Source organism: Callospermophilus lateralis, chromosome 5, assembly GCF_048772815.1.
Source record: "Callospermophilus lateralis isolate mCalLat2 chromosome 5, mCalLat2.hap1, whole genome shotgun sequence".
Lineage (NCBI taxonomy): Eukaryota > Metazoa > Chordata > Mammalia > Rodentia > Sciuridae > Callospermophilus > Callospermophilus lateralis.
In genome coordinates, this window is record NC_135309.1 from 5,418,991 (window position 1) to 5,440,687 (window position 21,697).

The window sequence follows — 21,697 nt, forward strand, 5'->3', positions numbered from 1 at the left end:
GAAAACCAAGTCTGGAATCTAAAATAAGGAGAGTGTGGGTTGGAGCTCTCCTTGTGTCCTAGAGGCTGGTGTCACCCTGTGGTGGCTGACCCTGCATTGAACTCCTTCTTTGGCTATTGGACTTTGAGGCTGTAAAGGTATAGCAAGTGGCCCCTCCCCTGCTTCCACATGCCCTGCTGTGGGTTTCTCACAACCAGCTTTCTGTCCAGGGATCCTGTTCACAGTGTTTCAGGAAGAGCGTGAACTGCAGTGAACCAGAGGAAGGACTTGACCCAGGACAACCCCTGGGAGGACAGAGGACTGAGACCCCCCAGGATGCAGCCCTGGAGCAAGAGCCTCAGGTCCCTCCTGCTCTGCCTCCTGCTTCCCTGGCCAGGCGCAGGTGAGTGACAAAGGGCACAGCTGCCCTTTCCTTTCCCTGGTGCCTGGGTCAGGGCCCCTCCTCCTCAGGTGCCCCTGAGCCCAGCTCATGCCCCTTTGCTGGAGCTGAAGCCCAGGTGCTTTTGAATTCAGTCTGTTGACAACTGTGCTTTTCTCTTTCCTTTGTGAGGATCAAATGATCCAGTCACCTAAAGCTGGTTTTTAATGGAGGTGCTGTAGAAGCTGTGTCTTAGGTGGTTTCTGTGATGTGCTCAAGTTTGTTTGCACCTTCTCTAAAGCTGAGCCCTGAGTGCAGGTGCTCCTGGGGACAGTGGCCGCCTGCTGACAAACCTGGGTTGAGAGCTCAGTTCCCATAGTGCAGGCCATTGTCAGAGTCTCTGTGTTCACCCTTTGTTATGCTTTGACCTCTCCTGTTATTCCCTGTTGTGTTTGGCCCTGTGTGTTTGGGAAGGAGGGAACCCCAGTGTGTGCGACACATAGTGCATCCTCTAACACACTGAGCTGGCATCTGTCTTGAAGTTCTAGTGTTTTACAAGTGTTGTGAGAAAGGTGATGACAATCAAGGTATATGCAAAGGCACGAGGCCAACAAACCTGAGGACAAGCTCTGAGACCCAAGGGCCCCACTGCCCCCACCTAAGGCAGGTCCTTGTTAGTCTTTAGTTTCCTCCTTTCTTAGGAATTCATTTCTCATATTATCCCTGTTGTGTTTGGTCCTGGCTGGAAAGGAGGGAGCACAGCAGGGGCCCTGCATTGTTCCCCTGTTGCCCACAGAGCTGGTCTCCTGTTTGATAAGTGCTTGGGTTTGAGCTGTTATGATTAAAAATGTTTCCAATATGGAAACTGATCCAAGAGAAGACACACACACCGGCCAAACAACATATTGCTTGACACCAGCATGCGTTCCCATAAATGAAAGATATCAGTGTGGGTGTGGAATGTCTGTACATCTCAATGATTTTATTGAGAACCATCTTGTTGAACAATACACAGACATAACTTCTCAAAAACTAAAACAGATAATTTTAGACTCTAAAATAGTAGCTTAGCCCTCTACCTCAGAAAATATTTTCTACTAAAACACTAGAAAGCAAATGGGACATTGCAATAAGAATATGTTTATTATTTTTTAAAAAAACTACTAAATGTATGAATTTCTCTTTCATCTTAAACCTGCTCAGTTTAAGTATTATCACATGACAGTATTTCCAACATTAGTAGAATTTCACTAAGTAAAAGAAAATATTCCAGTCTTGGCTGGAGATCATTTTTTTTTTTTCAATTAGTTCAAATTATGAAACATTCTAGCATTAAGGAGAAAGATGCATGCCATGCCTGCAATCCCAGGGACTGGGAGACCAAGGCAGGAGGTTGGAGGTTGGAGCCAGCCTCAGCAACTTCAAATAAATAAAAAGGACTGGAATGTAGCTCAGTGCCCCCTGGGTTCAGTCCCCAGTACAAAAGAAAAAAAAAAAAATTACATACAAAGACCTTGTAATATGCATACTTTTCCTAGTAAAATCTCTTTAGGCCTTGTCCTAAAAAGTGAGTGAATATGCTCACAGAGACACAGACAAAATAAATAGAAACAAATTACCTCCTATGGAGGAGATAAACATTATACATATATATTATATTTTTATATTTCTTTTTATATACCACCTAATAATAAGATCTAATAATAGGAGAATTACTTTTTGGTGCCCTAAAATTTTTGAATGAGTGTTTATGAATTATCTCTGCCCTGTGACATTTGTCTCATTTTATAAATGAGACCTTTAGAAATTGATAATTCACCAAATGTACCTTGTCTATAATTAAGATTCACCTCCATCCACTGGAGGGCACCTGGAGAAACCTGCTGTTCCCGTGAATTTACTCATGATCTTTCCATGGGGATAAGGAATCCAGTTCATTTCCTGGCTCCAAAGGCCTGCAGGTACCTGCTCACCCTAACTGCACAGCTCACCCTAACTGCACAGCTCACCCTAACTGCACAGCATGGCTTTCATTCAAAGTTTGCTTTTCGGTGATCAATATTTTAAAAGCACACAATACTGGAAACTTTAGGCCAAGGTCAGAATTCCTCCCCCTGATCCTCCTCAATCCTCTCTGTTGACTCTGGGCTGTGGCTTCTGACCTTCCCTGTCACATTGTGGACCCCACATCCTCTCCTTCTGCTTCCCTCCCTCATCCACCTTCAGTGGAAGTTCATCCCAACATCGGGTCAGACCAGTCCTAGTTTGGGGGTCATCCTGGCTACCCCGTGCCCTTCACTGCTGCTGGGAGGTGCTGACCCCACAGGCAGTCTGGGGGACTCTTCAGTTCCCTAAGCTGGCACCTGCCCTAGTTTTCTCATTTGCATATTCCCAGTAGTTCTTTCAATGTCTATCAACGACTTATTTTTCCAAGATATGCTTTCCAGTTCCTCCCATGACTGGTTCTGGGAATTCATGGAACTCTCCCCTGCCCTCTCACCATCCATCACTCTGAGGTTCCTTCGGGGTTTCCTGTGTAGAATCCCATCTGCTGTCTTCCTCTTGGTTTTTCCTCTTTTTTTGGCTGAGTCACATCTTGCTATGGTCCCTTAACAGGCATGCAGAAGTGGTGCGTTTTGAAGCTCCAACTCTAGGAATTCTTCTATTATGTCATCAAATTCAGAATACAGTTTGGCGGAAGATTTAAGATGGCCTCTGAATTCTGAAACACCAGCCCCCTATTTTGGTGCAGTGTGGTGGGCACTTCATAGGAGAGATTACAAATCCTGGCATCTCAGGCATCTCAGGCCCTAGAAGGGCCTCTGCATGCTGAGTGAGGAGCCCCCAAGGCTCCCGGGCAATGCCTCTCCCTGTGTGTGTGCTGAGCAGACCTCCTGGTCCCATCGCCTTAGTCTCCAGGCCTGGGAGCTCTCAGGGGCTCAGCTAACTCTCAGCACAGTGCAGCTCCTCCATGAAAGGTCTGCTCTCCCCCACTGCTCCAAGCCTTGAAGGCTTCCTTCCTCCTGTCCAACTTGTCTGAACTTTCTGGGCAGAGTAGCTTGGAAGATAATGAGAAGGGAAGTGGCCCCAGAACACTGCCTGGGGGATGCAGTGCTCCTACCTGGGCTCCGGGTCTCAGACCCCAGCAGAGATCCCACTCTGGAAATCTGCTGCTCTCCCTGAAGGGCCCAAAACAGCCTTCCCTGTTCCCATCTCTGGTTCCCCATGACTTTCAGGGACACAACCTGGGGCTGGGAGCTCTAGGAAAGTAGTATTTGCTTCTACCCTGTTTCTCCAGCCACCCACTGAAGCCTGGATTTGTCTGCAAGAAAGGAGATAGGAGGAAGGGCCACCCAGAGTGACACCCCTGGAGACCCAGATGAAGGGTGCATCTGCCTCTGCTGTCACCCAGGGTGCACAGGAGGAGGTCGTGTCTAGGATACATCTGCTTACCCAGGGGCAGTGGCTTTTCCCTCAGCCAGGGAAAAACTCTTCAGCTGTCCTGGTCCCTGGAAATCTTTCAGCATGGGATGAATGTCCTTTGATCCCTTCATCTCCCACCACTGACATTCTACTCAGTTGCCACTCACAGGATATTAGGAATTGATCTACTTTATAGAGGGTACTTTCCTCATCAGAGAAGGAACATTGGGCTATTCTGCAATGATGTGAACTGAGCAGGAGAGCTCAACTATTTCCTCTGCCACATCTGGTTCTGAAAGCACTGATGTAAACCGATTTGTGAGGATCAGTACTGTTTTCCAACTCCTTTGGATGCCCAGGCTTATTTTTCAAATACTAAGGGGTTTGAAGACTAGAAAATAAACACACAAGCCTGTTGAAGACGTCTTAGATCACAGAACTCTTGAATGACATGATGGTAGAAAAGTATGATGTGCTTGGAGCTGCCTATAGGAAGGCTTGATGTAGAGTCTTAGAGTTTTCTTGAAATGATCACACTGGGTGAACATTTTGATCCCTGTTTCTTATCTTTATTTTTTCAGTTATTCAGATATTTTTGGAAGATAGCATTGAGGTATGACAAACATTTTTTTAAGAGAGAGAGGGAGATAATTTTTTTAATATTTATTTTTTAGTTTTTGGCAGACACAACATCTTTATTTTATGTGGTACTGAGGATCGAACCCAGTGCCGCGTGCATGCCAGGCTAGCGTGCTACCACTTGAGCCACATCCCCAGCCCCATGACAAACATTTTTAAAGTTGCATGCATTTTAAAGGACACATGTGGAGGAGTTTGGGAATTAGCATGCACCTGTGACATTGTCTTACCATCAAGGAACTAATCTCGACCTTCCTCCAGTGTCTCCTCCTACCATCTTGCTTTTGTTATTATTATCACCCTGTGTGTGTGTGTGTGTGTGTGTGTGTGTGTGTGTTTTGAGGATGCTTAGCACAAGACCTTCCCCTTAGCAAGCCTCTAGGTACTGTACAGCTCTGTTAGCCATTAGATCTCAGATTGTTGATCTCACAGGACAGAGATCCCATCGATCCTTCAGTCCCTGACTTGCTCTTCCCCAGCTCCTCGTCACACCATGCTCTCATGCGGTGTGGGTCTGCCTGTGTCAGCCACTCCACTTGGCACAGTGTCCTCAGGAGTGTGCCTGTGGTCATAATGGCACGGTGTCCTTGTTCTGGAAGCTGAACACGCAGCTCTGAGGTGTAACCGCGTTTCCTGCAGCCCTTCATTGGGCAGCAGACATCTCTGTCTGCACCATGGTGAGGGATGCAGCAATGTGCGTGAGAATGCGGGTTCCTCTTCCTGCTCAGAGTTCTCCTCTTTCACGTGTGTGTCCTGAGGTAAGAGGACTGGAGCAGGGGGCATTTCTGGGTAGAATGCACAGCCCAGCTCCAAGCTGTTGCCCTCAGTGCTGGGACTGTGCCAATTCCCAGCAGCAGGGGCCAGGCCTCTCTGCTCCTCACCTTTGCCAGCACTTCTCCTTTGTTCTTTGGCTGACAGCCACGCCTTGGGTGGAGTGGATAGTCCACTGTGGCTTTGTTGCATTTCTTTGGAGGTTCCTGGCATGGATCACCTTACAGGTGCTTCATGGTCATTTACATGTGTCCTTGAAGGAAATGTCTTTTCATGTCCTTTCGTGTTTTCTTTTGGGCTACTTTTATTAGTTTGTCTTGTGGTATTTGATTGCCAGGTCATTTCTGTATCTGAATATCAATCTTGTCCAACACAAGGCTTGCCATGTTTCCTCCTGTCCCCTGGGCTGCCCTGTCATGGCCTTCATTGACTGCTTTGCTTTTTAGTTGGGTATAGTCTACTTCATTATTTTGGTTTCTGTTGCCTGTGCTTTGTTATGGTTTCAAAAAAAAAAAAAAAAATTCACTGGTCACACCACTGTCTAGTGGCTTTTTTTCTGAAAGTTCTTGGAAACTCCATCCTTGGTCTGATGTTTGACACTTTCACCTGTTTTCGGCAGACTTCTAAGTGTGACTAAGGATGAGATCCCCTTCTGCAGGCAGATGGCCAGTCTTCCAAATCCCACCTCTTGGACTGCTTTCCACGACACCCATTCTTGATGCCCTGGTGGAGACACCTGACTACATGCTTGTGGGTGTCTCTGGGCTCCCTGTTCTGTTCTAGAGGCCCATACATCTGTCCGCCCTCCTGCCTGTGCTGTACCCTGCATTTCCATGCAGCTTTGCAGTTAGAAAAGTGGGGTGGCTCCAACTTTTCTCTTCTGGCTGTGATTGTCAACTCTGTCATCATGGTCTTTTGTGCTTCTGCATGAATGTTTATAACTTTTTAAAATTTTTGTGAAAAGTGCCATAGGAATTATATTTATATATTTCAATCAATAGATAAATCTGTGTCTTTATCACGTACAGGACTGGAAGTGCACATACGCTGTGCGGTGGTCAAGTCTAACTGGCAAGCAATGGAGAGCTCCCTCAGTTGCTGTCTTTGTGGAGAGAAGGCTGGACACTCCCACTGTGAGGTCTTCCAGAGCGCAACCATCCTTGAGAACTGCCCTCTCCTCACCACCTAGTAGAGGCTGCATTGCTTGTGTTGGTGCCAATGGGAAATAGAGATTTTTTAAGTGTAAAGTCTTTCCATATATTTCTGCTTCTCTATTTCCCTCAAAGAGTTTCCTCATTTCCAGGGACCTGGCAATGCCACCCCTAGGTGTGGATCCAGGGCGCAGCTCATGCTGCTCTGCGGCATCTCTATCTCCACAAGCTGGGGACCTATCAGACAGAGCTCTATGAGACTTTAATAACGTAATTTATATGAATTTGATTTCAAACTCTAAACAGGGAACACCTGAATCTTGATTTAGCTCATCTGACCCTTGCACTGTGGCTCTGTGTGGCTATGACTTTTTATACCAATGGTACTCTGGCATCCTGGTGTTAGGTCTGCTCAATAGCTTGGCACAGCTCTCTGTGTTCAGGGAGCTGGTCTGCTGCTCTCATCAGACACTTGCAGCCTCGCCTGACAACCCTGGGCTGTGACGCTTTATCTTCATGATTTCCAGGGCAATTCGACGTGATGGGACCAAGCTCACCAGTCATCGCCAAGGTTGGAGCAGAGGCCGTGTTCTCCTGCCACCTCAACCCCTCCACGGATGCCCAGGACATGGAGATCAGGTGGTTCCACACCAAGAACTCAGACCTGGTATATTACTATAGGAATTCCCAGGTTATCCTGGAAGAGCAACAGCCAGAGTACCACGGGAGGACGGAGCTCCTCAAGGATCAGATCAACCAAGGGCAGGTGGCCCTGAGGATCCACCCAATCCGCCCTTCAGATGGAGGGGACTACAGTTGTTCATTTACAAGCTCTACACACCACAGTGAAGCACAGTTCATTGTGGAGGTCACAGGTGAGCCTCTGGCCTGAAAGCTGTCAGGTGAATGGAGGTACATTTTTGTTCAACCAGTACCCTACAGTGTGCAAGGACAGATGGCAGTGTCCCAAGGACACTGGGGAGGACTGCCAGAATGCTGGGGTTGAGATTCGTCTAGAGTGTCTTCCCACAGATTCGTGTTTTGATAAAAGGACACTGACATCCCTTTTCCTTTCCAACACACTGATGAAGGGCAGGTGCAAGCAGGGCATCTAAGCGTGGCCTGTGCAGAGCTCCCAGAAACATGTCTCCATCTAGAGATGTTGTAATTATTTCAGGAACACAGGAGGAGCTTGAGGGAGGTGGAGGGAACATGATCAGCCCAGCCGCAGGCCCAGGGTTCTGAACCTCATTCCATCCAGACAGAATGTGCACTGGTTGACTGGAATCTGACTCTTGAGTGATATGTAGAAGGGTGTGGGCAGCCAGGGCGAGACGGCCAGTGAGGAGGCCAGGGGCAGTGCCAGAATAAAGGAACATGTCTCGAGAGGGTCTTCTGGTGAAGTCAACTTTCTGGTTGACAAAAGTCCTTGTGGACACAAGCTGGGGACCCATCAGACAGACATTTCCGTACTAGTACTATTAGCAGGGGATCCAACAGAAAAACAGAATAGATGCATGGATACGGGGGACACCACTCAACAATAGTAAGGAGAGCGTGGACAGGGGAGGAGAAAAGAAAAGGAGAAAATTCTAAACACATAAAAAGAACAGCCCAACCTCCCCCACTGGATTCCCAGCTCTGGGGCCCCTTCCCTTTGGAGAAGTTTCTCTCTGTATCTCTATTCCTTTTGCAACAAACCGACTGCTTGCTTGCTATCCCTGTGTCCTGATCTCCAACTCTTTGCTGAACAGAGACAATAATCCCAGCACCCCTAGATGGGCACAGACTTGCACACTCATCCTGGGATATCCTTATCTGCTCACATCTCTGCCTAAGGTGAAGCACTTACATCCCACATCTCTGCACACAGTCACCCCAGGAACTCCTGTGGGGCTGGGGTGGAAGAGTAAGGAAGGTTTCTAGTGAAAACATAACCTGAGTCTGAATCAGCCTCCATCAACACCAGCACAGAGCCTTGTGCTGGTCTCCAGGAGGAGCTTCTCTCTCCCATCCCTTGAATGAACCCTGGGAGAAACCATCCTGGTCCATCTCAAGGAACATAGCGTTCATAACCTTGCAGAACAGGGAAGCTTTCTTCTAGGCCCCTGTGACCTACGTACAGATATCCTACCTGCCATTCAATGACAATCCTGAAAGTCAAGGTGATTGGGAGAAGAGTCTGTCCATCACAGAGACTGTGCTTGGTCTAGTTACATTAGAACAAGTTTACACAATAAATGGCAGCATTTACCTATTCTTCCTGGACTGTAGGTAAATACTGAAAAGTGGCTTGCTGGCAAGTTTTAAACAACAGTTGGTGCCAAAGCTTCTGCCAACCAGACCCTTTATAAATCTACCAGCTGAATCTCAGCAGAGTCTCAGAGGGGACAGCGAGCCCTGTCTGGGGCTAGAGAAAGCCTCCTTCTTGCAGCAGGCTCAAGGGTGGTCTTAGAGTTCTTACTGCAAGAGCCAGCCCTGTGCGGTGGAGTGCCACCTGCAGAGGCCATCAAGAGGCCCTCCTAGAGCCACAAGAGCCAGGCCAGCTGGGCTCGTGCAGTGGCTCAGCCTCACTTTCTGGGCAGAGAGGTTTGTCTGTGACAATGATTTCTAGGGGAAACCAGGCAGGAGACATCTACTTCTAAAAGTATTTCACATACTTCCTAAAGCTTTGGTGAAACCTAATTAGTGGCTGTCATCTTGAGAGCCAGTTGGTAGTACTGTTTCTCCAAAGAAAAAAAAAGTCCTTCCTTTCTCTGAACTGGTGGAATTGCCTGATCCCGGATGCTTTTGCTCTTGGCCCAGAGGAATTCCACCAGCAAACAGAGAACAGCTTCCCACTGCTGTCCCACTATACCCCAGATTCCCTGCCAGCACACAGCTCCTTGAAGCTAGTGGCTGGGCTGATGGGCCTCCTACTTGCAAATGAATGTGTTCTGAGCTTCAACAGAGGGTTCCTAACATATTTTAGTCTCATGAATCCATGGTAGAAAATATTTTCATACTAACTCTTTGACTTCTCTAAAGCAGATAGGAAAGTATAGGTGTTTCCCAAACAAAGTAGTAAAGGATTTTAATTTTTTAAGGATGCAAACAAAAAAAAATTAAAGCAAATTCAAGCCTGTGTCAGACTTCCTGGTGAGCACTGTGTGTCTGTGCAGCACCATGCCTGTGAATCCATCACCATTCTGTGGAGGTTCTGTGTCCTCCCAAACCCAGGGCTGACTCTCTTGTCAGTTGTAAGCGCTGTGTAAATATCCCAGATTTCGCATTCTAGCTAGTTGAATGTCTGCAGATGGCAACTCTGATAGCACTTCAGTGAGGTGAATTCTGAGCTTAGGAGTGAGATGTTCTTCTACCTTTGCAGGCAATTGCTGATGCTTGTGGTCTGCTACAATATAAGTCTGGATGCAAATATTGCAATAACAAATAACCACAGGTGTTTTTTGAAGAACCAATAGGGTTTTCCAAAGGAAAGGTTTCTCTGGTCCCTACATCCAGGAGCTCAGGGTTCCGTGACTTCCAGGCAGGCTGCTTTTTGCACGTGTCCTGGAGTGTGATGGGAAGTCACTGCTGGCTTTACAGTTCACACTCCTGGTGAACCAGTCACCCTGAGCACTGTGCTCCTCTTCTTCTGCTGGCCAGCACTGGCCATGGGGCTTCCTGGACCCTGGGGTATTTTCCCTGAGTACCTACTGCCCATGCCCAGTGCAAGGCAGTGCCTGGGCTCTGCACAGAGTAGGTCTCATATGTGCTCCTGTGGGCAAAGGTCAGCCCCAGGCAGAGCCCTGGTCCTCCCCACTATGGCCTCAGGCTGTCCTGTGATTTTCTAGGCTGGGTGGGTTCTAGCATGCCTTTTTTCATCTGTCCCCTCCCTCCTATAGGAGTGAGGCCTGGCCAGGTCAGGAAGGGTTCCCTGGAGAATCAGTCTGTGCCATGAGCCCCAGAGTTTTACCTCTGGCAGGCTCCTTAATCTTCCCAGGGAGGAGAAGCAGCACACCTGCCAGCAAGGATGTCCTTCTCTTGCTCTTCTCATCTCCCAAACTAAACCTTTGCCTTTCTTTGCTTTCTCTTCTGCTTTCTCAGATCCCATGTAGAGATCCTACATAGCCCAGTGGCCTGTCTGCTCTGTTCAGACTGTTTAGTAGAGATATAATTATCCAGTGCCATACAGAAATGCTAGTCACTGTGCTTTATCCCAGGCCACTTCCCCACAGAGGCCTGCAGAGAAAGAGAACAGGGAGAAAGGAGTGGAAGACATGTCAGGTTTCCACCTCAATCACCCCGAGGCTATTTTCTCAACAACAAATGTAGCCTTGACCTTGGGGCTGTAGATGTCTTACAGCCTTGTCTGTGCCTAGCCCTAGAAGATAGAGAGTACTTGAGGATAAGGCATGCTCCCTGCTATTAAGGACATCATCTACAGGAGGCTCAACCAATTCCATTGAGACTTCCATCAGCATCTGGAGACCACTCCTAAGCACAAGGAGGTGGGACATGTGTTCCACAGCTGGGGAGGCACTTCCACAGATAAAAACTTCATTACCCCAAAACTGTGCTGCCCAAGGTAAGGTAGCTACCTCCTGCATGTGGCCACGCAGGTGCAGCTTAACCCCTACTAAATCATACAGGAATGCCAGTCCCACAGCCACCTGGCTAGTGGGTCTCACACAGAGCCCTGACCTTCCTGGGCTTCCCCCATGAGAAGAAGTTCTGCAGGAGGCCTGAGCTGGAGGAGGGTGAGTAAATGTTGCGGAGCAGTTTATCACAGGAGCCTCTAATCCACACATGCCCTTCAATTCTCAACCACGCTAAATGGATGGATGGAGGGTCTCAGCCCAACTATAGTGAGCATGAAAAGAAAGGATGAGTCCTGCACTCAAAGGAAAGGGGGAAAGAAAGTGGTTCAGAGGGTGTTTAACCACTTGTTCACACACTGGTATAGATAATTCAATTTATTTCTCACAAGTACATAGAAAAGAAATTATTTTGGAGACAGTATTTTCATACCCCAACTTTCACAAGCAGAAGAGTTCGGACTCCTGTAGATCAACCAGTAAGCCCAAGTCCATAGACCTCAGGGGGGCAGAGCCATTGACCTCCTAACACAACAGTCTCTCTGTTTCTCTCTCTCTCTCCCTCTCTCATTCCCAGCCTCAGGCCTGGATCCTCGTATTCATATTGAACCTGGTCCCAGTGGGAGCATTAAGCTGACCTGCATGTCCCCAGGGTGGTACCCGGAGCCAGAGGTACAGTGGAGTGGTCCTGGAGCACTCCATCTAGAACCTGCCTCGGAGACCAGGACTATAGCAGGAGACGGCCTGTTCCATGTGGAGTCCTCTCTCTCAGTCGGGGAAAGTTCCCGAGGACACGTGACTTGTTCCATCAGGAACCCTGTCCTCAATGAGAAGAAGACCCAAGTGTCCATGGCAGGTCAGTTGCCTCCCAGGTGCTCGTCCAGAAGTTCCAGTGCAGATAGGAAGCTGTGAGGAGCAGAGACCCCTGACACAGACTTCAATGAGGGTCCATTGGGTGCCTTGCCACTCCTGAGTGGGGACCTCCTCAGATATACCCACTTCCCCTGTGCACTCCTGCTGAGGTCAACAAGGTCATTGTTTCACAGGGTAGAAGTGGATATGCCAAAGCCTTCAAGAGTGACAGGAAGAAGAGGATCTGTCAGAGTTCCTTGGAACCTTTCCAAATACTCCTGCTCAGATTTATCCACACCTAACAATATGGGCTTTTTCCCCACCTGTCAAATTAGCTAAAATGCTGGCCACAGCCACCTCTGTGACCATGGAACATGCAGACCGTTTTGCGCCCAGTTTCCAACTACTAAAAAGGGCTAATAATAGTGTGTCCTCATGCAGTTGCCATGAGGGCTAATGATATAACTCATTTTGCAGGCAGAGAGCACCAAGCACCCAGGTATGCCCTTTACATACACAGAGTGACTGTCCACAGGACACAGTCTGGCTCCAACACTGCCCTGCACCACTCTCTCCCTTTCCCAGCCAGGGAGCAGAGTGTAGCCTGTGCTCCAGGGTGTTCTCAGGCCCTTCTCTCCTCAGCTCGTCCCCACCCTTCCTTCCTTTCCCTCCTCATTCCTGGTATCATTCCTTGGACATACCCACCCCCTGGGGCTCATGGGCACTGGGAGCCACTTTTCTTCTATGTTTCCTCAAGCGCCCTTTCCTGCTCGTCCTTCAAGACCTAACCCAGGAGCCATCTTTTCTAGGGAACTCCCCTATCCCGTGTGCACCAAGTGTACCTCTGCCCACCCCCATTACCCTGGATTATGTTTGCCTCCTCTCAGGCTGGGTGTGTGAGCCCCTGAAGAGAGGCTCTCTCAGGCCTTGAACTCCCCACTGCCTAGCAGACACTTGCTCCCAAGAACAGATTGCCTGGTGGGTGTGTAAGTGAACGTCTGCAGGACGTTATCAGGACCACCAGATCTGGTGTCCACCACTTTCCCTTGTGTGGGTCACATGTGTTGTAGATCATTAGAAAGAGAGAACTGGAATGAAGTTGGGAATTTGAAAATAAAAGAAAATATATTAGAGGATAGGGATTTGTGTGTGTGTGTGTGGTGTGTGTGTGTGTGTGTGTGTGTGTGTGTGTGTATGTGCGGGGGTGGGGGGTTTGCTTTTTTCTTTCTTTCTTTCTTTTTTTTTCTAAATGTCATTCTTGGAAATACAAATCTCCATGGGGGAAAATTAACTCACTCCTCCTTAGACTTTGACAGTGAAGAAAGGTGTATAGAAAACTTGGGAGAAACTGGTGAGTCGGGGCTGAGCATAGCAAACCTCAGCAACCCTCAGGACCTCACATGGAAGGTCTTGAAATCCACATGGAGGACGTGAAGGAGAAGGGCCTTCTTCACGTGAGTGCAGGAGGTCTGCTGAGCTGAGCAGTAACTCACAACCTGACGACCAGCTGCGCTCCGTGGCGATTTCCTAGCCATCTGGCTGAAGGACTGAGAGAGGGCTGCTCAGGGCCTCTTCTGCAGATGGTGTTGGCCTCAGAGCCACTGTTACTGACCTCAGTCCCCCTCCAGCCCAGCTGGAACTCTGTTTCTGGGACCTGGACAGGAGATGTGCCTGGATTAGGCGCTGACACCTCACAGTTCCTGCTCTAACCTGAGAAGAGCTCCAGAGGATGTCAGTCCTCAGCCTGTCCTTAGACCCACATCCACGTGATGAGGAGGACAACTGGAGGAACAGGCCCATGATGAAAGCAGTTGGGGCCTCAGGAGGGCAGGGCAGGCAGGTGAAGGAGAGGCTCTGTGGCATCTGCAGCCTGTTCCTTATTATAGGAGCACTGTGTGCCACTCGCGTCATGTAGGCTTTGGTGAAATCTGGAGCTGGTCACACGGTGTCTGCTGTGTTACTTTCCTCTCTTCAGCCTGTCCACATAGCTGCCTGGTTTGACAGGGCAGCTCAGGGCCTACCCAGGCTGGGAGGAGGCAGGAAGCGGAGGTCCTTAGGAGTGCTGGGAGGGCTAGTGAGGCTTGGGGTCTCTGCTGCCTGGTGACGCCTCCATGAGGAAACAGGAAGGACTCGTCCCCATCAGCCAGGCCACCTGCAGTCAGCCTAGATCTCAGCGCCATGGTCCTGTTTTCCAGGTGACCTGTTCCCCAGGGTCAGCCCCTGGACTGTGGTGCTGGGGGTGCTCTTCAGCCTCTTGACTCTGTGCTTGGTGGTCATCGGTATTGTCCTCCTGAGAACCAGAAAAGCCAAAGGTAAGCTTGAACAAGTGGGCTGACATCATTTGTGTAGCAATTAGATTTACATATAGATCATAAGTTTACTTAGGGTTTTTATCTTTTACTGTTGACTAGGAAAACATGAAGAGCAGGGATGCTTCATTGACACACTCTTAGGTGCTGTGTCTGAACTTCAATTCGCCTTTGTACTCACTTTACCCACTTCTTGACTCATTTCCTTCTTGATAATTTCTAGAAAACATGCTTTCCATGCAGGAGAGAGGTGAGCTGCTCATTAAGGAAGGTTCTGGGTGCCCTCCAGGACCCTGTAGCCACATACTCTGTCCTCAAGGCACATCACAGAGAGCTCTGTGTATGAACAAGAGGGGACCATCCACCGTCCAGCAAGTACCATCCACCAAGAACTATCTGCTATCCACCATCTTCCATCTGTCTTTTATTTTTTTTCCTTTTTACTACACATTGGGTACTACATGTTGGGTACTACACGTTGGGTTCTACATGTGGGACACAGGCCTTGGGCCTGGTAGGCCAGCTCTACCTCTGAACTACACAAGAGCACCCATCTTCCTTCTTCACTACTTTTTCCAGTGGCCTTCCTGCTGAACTGGACATGGCTCCTGATTCAGAAATATCAGTGAGGGAAAAAATGATTCGTATTAGAATGTTTTCTTCCTTTCTCTACATTTGGGGTTTGTGTATTTCCAGGTTACACTTGCCAAAATAGTAATGAGTTCTGTTTTCTCTGGTGTTCTGTAGGTTAAATGTCACATGACATTTAATTCACAAAATCTCTTTTGTCTTGTAATTAAAGTCCACTCTGACTTGATCTCATAATGACCTGAATCTCATGCCTTGGGTTGGTCTTCTCTGAGACAAAGATAGCCCCAGGTAAGAGCTGTGGCCAGGGCTGCCTAACATACCTGCCCAGGGACACCCAGTCAGGCTTCACCTGACTGCAGGAGAAAGGACAGGAGGAGGGGTCTTAGGGCAGTCCTGAAATATTCAGTCATCCCATGGGAACATAAGTGGAGATGGACCATAGGGGAACACCCAGGAGCCCACTAAATGCCCTGCAAGGACCAGATTGATCTTAGGCCTCTAAGCACACAGATGATCCTCCTGTAGGGCTCATACTCTCCTTCCTGTCTGAAACCTCCCTGCGCTCTGTCTTAAGCTTTCTGACCAAGAGGAACCAGGGAATTGTGAGAGCTAGAGGAGCAACAGACCAGGTGGAGGGGAGGGAGCGTGGGCAGGGCCACAGTCCCCACATTCCATAGAGAGTGGGGTCTGGGTGGGAAGCTTGTTGAAAGGGCTAATTGGGGAGCTATTGAGTCTGCTCCTTCTCAACCCCCTGGCTTTCAGGTGGCTCTTAAACCAGTCACAAAGGCCAGCATGGCTGTCATACAATCACATGGAGACCAATCTTGTATAAAAGGCCTGTTTATATGGGTTGCGCACAGTCCTGAAACATACTAGATAGTTTCTACTTTGGAACTTGTGGAAGGGCTTCAGAGGACACGTGCTGAAACCTGTGACATGGAATTCCTGCATGGAGAAGCTGTCCGAAGTATTGGGGGATGCACCATGGACAGTGTAACTGACTGTGGTTCTTTGGCCACGTGGAGCCAAATAAGTCTGGGGATTGGATTACATGAGTTGCACTGAGGCCACATTCTGTGGCTGATGACACCTGGGCAGGATGCACTTGGGGACATTTTAAGGTGTGGATCAGAAAACAACAGGAGTATTTTTTCAAAGCTGTGGACACATGAAGTGCATTTTGGGGACATACAGGCCCCTTGCTTGACTTTCAAGAGGAGCCCTGCTCATTTTCCCAAGGGAGGATGAAGCAGTCCCTACCCAGTCCTCTGTCCAGTAATATCTGTCCCTTAAGGAAGTCTTCACTTTGAATTATTCCACTTATAACGTGGAATTTGTGTGTGTATGTGTGTGTGTGTGTGTGTGTCAGTTATAAATTCTCCCCAAAAATACTCTGGTGAGACTGAGAATCTTGAAGCTAGTTTCATACAAATCTCTGAAAATCCAGAGAATGATGTGCAGAATTTGTAGATATTAATATCTATTTTCTCATCTTTGGCACTTCAGCCAAAACTTGAAAAGAGAAGGGATCCTATTCTCTCTCTCATCCTATTTCCAAGTAAACACAGTTGGAAATCTAAAGGTGGTTTCCAGTTCGTGACATGGTTGTTTTCAGAAATCTGGAGTCCTCTCTGTGCCTCTCCTGAGCTGGGCTGACAAGCCTGGGCCCCGGACTCCTCCGTCCTTGGGGCTGAGTGGTGAGATGGGCCTTCTCTACTAGGGAGAGGAGGGTGCTCTCCATCATGCTTGTGTTAAGGTTGCTGTTTCTTTCCACAGAAGCAGTGGACAGAGTGAATGATGTGATTACTGAGGTTTGACAGGCAGTGTTAGACCTTTAAAACCAACATTGCCTCGTTCATGCTCTTTTATTATTATAGGAACACCAGAGTACACATAGAATTGAATGTGCCTCTATGACCCCAGGCACGAAGCAGCCAACACACATTTCTCTACAAGTATTTGCCCCAGGGAAGTTGTTCACATATGTGCAGCCAGAGGAGATGGGATGGTTTTCTGGGAGCTGCAGAGTTTGCTTATGTCTATTAGGGGAAAGTTGGTTGTTCCATGTACTTAGCACAGACCACCTGTTCTGTGTGGTCTTTAACAAATAATGAAGGAGGTGCCATTAGAGCTCATAGGTGTGAGTCTGGGCCTTGTCACCAGGCTGTGGAGCTCCTGAGGAGCTAACACTGAGCTGAGCTCAGAGGTAAGGACGGGGCTGTGGACAGCGAGGAGAGCAGCAGGACATGTGAGGAAAGGAAATCCCTGAACCCTGGAGTGGCTGAGCCCCTGGTTCTAGCAGAGGAGATGAACAGTAGACAGAAGACAGACTCAGAAGGCTCCAAGGCAGACTCCAGGGCACATGGCATTTTATCACCTTGCTAAGGATGTAGAGGGCGACAGAACAGGGATGGTTCATTCAGCAAAGGTCTGTTATGACTGGAGAGACTTTGGGACATGGCATTTATTCCCTGGGAACAGGATAGGTGACTAGGGTGTAATTTTCAGGAGGAAGTCAGGAAGGATCCATGGAAGTTTGGTCCTGTTGTCACCAGAGTAAATAGAGCTAAAAGTCATGCTTGATCATTCACATGTCAGTGTTTGGTCTTCAATGCGACGACTCCTGTCCACTTCTGGTTCATTATGAAGATTAAGTAGTGTGTAACCCACTTAAGGACTAGAGGTAGAGCCAAAGGGAGGAATCCTGTGTAACTGAGTGCTTCGTCTTGCTGTGGATGGCTAGATTTATTGTTCATTCTGATGTGCCTTAGGAAGAAGGGGAGCAAGGGACGTTCATCCTCATTTTCAAAGGACCTGCCCTGGAGCTGAACTGTCTGGGTTTAAGTTATGTCTCTTATCACTTAGTAGCTTCATCCATCTCTCAAAATACTTTCAACCTCCTGGGCACCTTCTGCCTTTGCAGACGGGGGTACAGTTAGTATTGAAAAGATCATGTACATCAGGGCTCAGGAACAGAGCTTGTATTTTGGTGGCAATTGTGCAGTAATTGGGTCTGGGAAGGGGAGATGGTTTTATAGCTACATCTGGGACCCTGTGAGGCTAAAATGAACTTAGTGCAACTGTTTAGTTTTGACCTTTCTATGTAAAGAACAAACTGACTCATTTAAGTCATCACATAGAAAACAAGGTGTCACTGGACAGAAACTTCTTTCACGTGACTGCTCCAGCTACAAGGTCCAGCTGATGGTGGTGATAACACTGAGCCTGTGGTATAGCTGTACACATGGAGTAGAGAAGGGATTTTTGATATTGGTTACATTTCTATTTTCACTAGTTCATGTAATTTTTATTTTTCTTTTGCTAGTTTTCTTCTTGGCTAAAGTCATAAAGAAAAGTGATTTTTTTTTTTTTAATTTTGGCATGTTATATTAGCCATTCTCTGTTAGGAGGAAAAATCTTTAGCTAACCTCATGAACATGATAATTTGTCCAAGAAATAGCAGTGGGCTAAATTTTTAACCCTCAATGAGGTTTCCTCCTAATTCCAGAGCATAGTAGTTACGGTATCATAAACATCAGCATGTGGACAACAGGTACCAGTTACCTGCCCAGGGTTCCTTCCTTAGAGCCAACAGTGTAATGCGATTTTACTTTTTCAAATCACACACTGTACCCTCAGATAAAGTTCCCAGTGAATGCAGATACCAAGAGAACCCATCCCCTGGTTTTCAGGAGGGAGAGCCAGCCACACCTCCCTACACTGCCTCTGTAGTGACACTGGGGTCTGCTCTGTTGCACACGGTGCCACCAGGATACGATGCTCCACCACGAGAGCTAGGTCATGCTGTCCAGAGAGGTAGAGCTGATCCACTGCAGCTTGCCGACCTTGTGCAGCTGCATCGTGAGATGGTTCTGGGGTGGCTGTCAACTCCACAGAGTGAGCAATCCCCTCCACCAGAATCCTGCTTCTCCTACAACTTTTCCAAAGTGGGCTTCTCTATTCGTGAACACATTTGTGGTAAACTAAGAAAACCATGTAAAAAACACCATTGCAAAGTTTGTATGCACAGCCTTACTTGCCTCAGACACCTGGCGCAGTTCTGATCTTGGCCCAGCCCTGGGAGATGGTGCTCTCTTAGCTGCCCCTGCCTTTTCTCACTTTGAAGTCACACTCAGATCCAGACCATCTGCTGAGAAGGATCTTCCCCACAAGACAAGCTGTGCATCAGCTGTGAGCTGTCCCCAGTGGACCTGCAGGACAAAACTCCACCCAGGCTGGATGCAGCATCAACTGTGAACTGATCCCCATCTGAAATGACACCTCCACTTTTTCACATTCCCAGTAACCTGCATTCCTAGAATTGAATCAGTTCTGGTTTTCAGTGAAGGAGAAAATGAATGAATTAGAAAAAAAACAAATCTGGAAGAAGAGACCATTTATCTATAAGCAGTCTAAGGGAGTCACCTGAAAACACTCCTGACAAGAAGATTGTTTCACCAACATCCATGTCATTTTACACCTCACCTAAAGCCCTCCTGTGTAAATATTGTACTTCACAGTGTGACATTTGGGTAAGCCAGTTGGAAATGGTCCTCAAACCTGTCATTCAATATTCAAACAGAAATAACAAATGTTAAACAGATGAGCTGCGGAAGAACCAGCAGAAAAGATAAGCAGGAAGAGGCAGAGGGCGGACCATGAGGCACCTCTTAGGCAATATTTGGAGTTTAGATGTTTATTCCCTAAGTGGTAAAAAATTCCCAAGGATTTAGAGTGAGAGTGGTTTAACAATATGATGATTACATTTGAACTTTATTTCATTTTTAATGGGTGAATTAAAATTATACATAAGAATTGGTTCCACTATGGTATATCTATAAATGCATACAATATAATTTGGTCAATTTTATTTCCCAGTATTTTCACTTCTCCTCCCTTTCTTATTCCCCCTCATCCACATTTTCTGTTTTACTGATCTCTCTTCTGCTTTCATGTGATTCTTTTTATGCCTTTAATTGCTCTAGTTTCTGCATATGAAAGAAAATATTTGACCTTTGACTTTCTAAATCTGGCTTGTTTCACTTACCATGATGTTCTCCAGTTCTATCTATTTTCCTATGAGTCACAATACTTCATTCTTCTTTATGGCTGAGTAAAATTCCATGTGTACATATTCTTTATACTTTCTTCTCCTGAAGTATACCTACACTGGTGCAATGACTTGGCTATTGTATATATACGGGCTTTGAAAAGACTGCATTACAGAATCCATTGGTGTGTTCAAGAGAGGACACTGGAGGACAGTGAAGGTCCTTCTCCATTGCTGAGGAAGAGTCAACAGAGCAGTGGAGCTGCTGGGAGTGGGGGGGGGGGTGGGGGAGGGAGACACATTTCTGAAGCCCAGGATGAAACTGGGAGTATACTGGGAGCTGATGGAAAAGGCAGTACAAAAATTTGTTCCTGTTTCTTGAATGACAAATGGATTCAGTGATTTCAATCACTGGGGTCCATCTGAATCTTCAGTTCAAGTACTTTCTGTTTTATGTAACTAGGTGCATCTACATTTGTGACATCAATATTTACTATCATTATCTATTCTTGTTGAATTGTTCTTTTTACGACTATGATGTAACCTTTGTTTTTTTCTGATTAATTTTGGCTTGAAGTATGCTTTGTTCAATATAAGATGAGGGTGGCTATCATTGCTTGCTTTGGGTTTCAATTTGCAAGTTATATCTATTTATATTATTTCACTTTCAGCCATTGACTATCTTTGCCTTAAGGAGACTCACTTGAAAACAATACACAGTTAGTTGTTTTTTTTTTTTTTAAATCCAACCTGCCAGCCTACATCATTTATTTGGAGATTTGAGACCATTTATAGTCAATATTATTATAGAGAGATATTCAGTAACTACTGCAATTTTGATTTATTTTCAGTGTTTCATTTGGTCCTGTTTCTTACTTTCTTAACTACTCTTCAAATGAGATTTGTCCATTTGTAAGCTCTGAGAATTTTTTAAATTTCTTCTGTGTGTATTATTTCTGTAAGTATTTTTTATAGTGCTGGCTTTAGTCATGAATCTTATTTTCTGCTTATCTTTGAAGAATTTAATTTCTTCTTTGATTCTGAAGGATAGTTTTATAGGATATAGCAATCTTGGTTGACACTTAATTTCTTTCAGGACTAGGAAAGTCTCATTCTAAGTCCCTCTGGGTTTTAAAGTTTATGCTGAGAAACTGGAACTAATTCTGATAGGCTTATCTCTAAATGTAATCTGATATCTTTCTCTTGAGATTTTTAGAGCAGCATTCTTCATGTTAGAAATTTTAATGAGTCATGAAGAGGATCTTTGTTGTCTATTTGGGATTTAAAATGCCTTCTGTATCTGGAAAAACATCTTATTTTCAGTTTGAAAAAAAAAATGTTCTGTTCTGTTATTATTTCCCTGAAGAGGGTATCTGTGTCCTTAGCCTAAACCTGGCAATCCTGTTCCATTCCACTGATTCTGAAATCAGGTCTTTCAATGTCATCAAAGTATTCTTGTATATTTAGGTTATGCTTACTTGTTTTCTCTTTTCTAATACTGTATGAATGCTCAAAGCAAACACTTTTTCTCCCAAAGTAATGTTCTGAAATTATGTTATCCTGTCTTCATTATGATCTCCTTTATTAGAGATAAATTTAACTGAATATTTTTGTTTTACTTAATGAGTCTTTTATTCACAAGATTTCTTTTTCATTATCTGTACCATCTCACTGAATTTTATATTCATATTCTGTACTGAGTTTCTTAATTTATTCAGTTGTTTTTCTGTATCCTCTTGGTATCCATCGACAATTTGTATAATCATTCTTTTGATTTTTTTATTATTTTGATTTTTTCATCCACTTCATATCTTTGAAGTCAATTACTGATAAAGTATAAACTTTACAGGTGTCGTGTTGCCTTGCTTTTTTTCATATTTCTTGCATTCCTGTAATTGGTTTGTGCATCTGTTGAGATGGATTTATCTTTCACACTGATCTGTGGACCACTGAGACAATTTTTTTTTTCAAGGTAT